At 37.9% G+C, this 1,713-nt stretch overlaps 1 long non-coding RNA gene across 1 annotated transcript in view; it reads right to left on the bottom strand.

The window, feature by feature from the left end:
- LOC103375415 (uncharacterized) overlaps positions 1–1,713 on the bottom strand; it is a 15,661-nt gene that overhangs the window by 7,868 nt on the left and 6,080 nt on the right. The window contains exon 2 of the long non-coding RNA XR_521209.1: positions 1,308–1,309. This is a non-coding gene — a long non-coding RNA (uncharacterized LOC103375415). The remainder of the gene's footprint in view (positions 1–1,307; positions 1,310–1,713) is intronic.

Genomic DNA, 1,713 nt, shown 5'->3' with positions numbered 1-1,713 from the left:
CTATTACGCTACCTGCTGTGGCGAGAAAGACAACTTGAGGAAAGATGTGAAGAGTTAGAGAACTAAAGTCTAAAGAAGGAAAGACACGCACATCCCCGAGGCCCACTGGGTTGGGTGCTGGATCACAAAATGTCAAAAATGAGAAAAGAAGAGAAGAACGATCCGCACACCAGAAACAGGCTCCCTTATACAATTTATTGGCGTGACGTTTCGAGCAAAATGCTGTCTGAGGAAGAGCATTTTGCTCGAAATGTCACGCCAATAAAATATGGCATCACTCCATAATTATTCCCATTATGGAACAGGGCCCGTTGTTCTCGAAGGATTTCCCTTAGAGCCAGTTACACCCAGCTCTAAAAAAAGTCTTTGCTCAGACTGGTTGTTTGGAAGCCACTAAAATGCAAAACAGAACCAAAATCATTCTTTGTTGTTCATTCTGTTGTTCAATAAGGTTCCTTGTTCATGTGGTAGGATGGTCAAATACTCTCACATACCAAAAGGGAAAACTAGAATTCCAGCATAGGGCATGCAAAATACACAAGGGATAAAAATTATTTCATTTAATGTTAATGGGGTGTATAACCCAATAAAAAGGGGAAAGATAGACCAAAAGTACAAGTTCTATATCCTGGAGAGAATTTTGCTGGACAAGTGTGATTAGATTCTTCATTATGCCCCATCAGAAACGTTGTGGGTTGTCAAGCACAGAATGTTGGAGACAATGCCAGACTAAAGATGCAAATGACTTCCATGTATTTTGGTCATGTCCTGTGCTTACGGAATATTGGAAAAGTATCCATCAAGCTATTCAGACAGTAATTAGATCCACTGTCCCTTTCAGATTTGATGTTTTGTACCTTTGCAACATACCAGAAGAAAAACACTCTAAGAATAGAACCCTCATCAAGATCCTACTGGCTGCAGGTAAAAAAGCCATAACTGGAAGGTGGCTGAAACCTCAAGCACCCTCAGTTGAAGACTGGATAGATACAGTGTACCAAATATATAAAATGGAAAAACTAACATACTCCCTAAGTTTGCAGCAGGACCAGTTTGTTAATACGTGGTCAAACTGGATAGAGTACATCAGTCCCAGTAGATGTGAATTTGATTAAATCCTAAATAAATGAGCTAGGAAGGACCATTCCCCACAGTTCTTTGTAAATAGTTTTCATTTTTGTTCTTGTTAACTGAATGGCACCAAAGTCGTAGAATGTTTGTGAACCATCATTGGTGAATAACTCAGATAAGAGGGGGTATTTGGACATGTATCTTAACAGTGGTTAGTCCCTATATTCTGTTAAAACAGCTGAAGTCTATTATATATTAAGAGATTTTTTTTTACTATCTACTGTATTGGAAATACATTACCTGATCTGAGGACTGCCTGGAGGAGATTTAGAAAATGGTAAACTGAACACATAAAATGCTGTGACATGATTTGTAGTTTATTTTTGGTTGCCAATAAAAATAATAATAATAAAAAAAATCCATCAGAGTTAAAGTCAAATAAGGTGAAAAACACACAGAAGAACTCAGCATCTGGATCTACATGAACAGAGACTGAAGCAGAACTCATCTATGTTCCATGAACATGGTTTTAATGACGCTCTCCAACCAATCAGAAGAAGGAATCTTTCCAGAAATCATGTCTTGTGTATCTGGACTTAAATACATTCATTGTCTTTTTATTCTGACTCCAGTTAGAGAAGA

Source organism: Stegastes partitus, unplaced genomic scaffold (genome assembly GCF_000690725.1).
Source record: "Stegastes partitus isolate 25-593 unplaced genomic scaffold, Stegastes_partitus-1.0.2 Scaffold2586, whole genome shotgun sequence".
Classification (NCBI taxonomy): domain Eukaryota; kingdom Metazoa; phylum Chordata; class Actinopteri; family Pomacentridae; genus Stegastes; species Stegastes partitus.
This window is presented reverse-complemented; position numbering and strand designations above follow the sequence as displayed.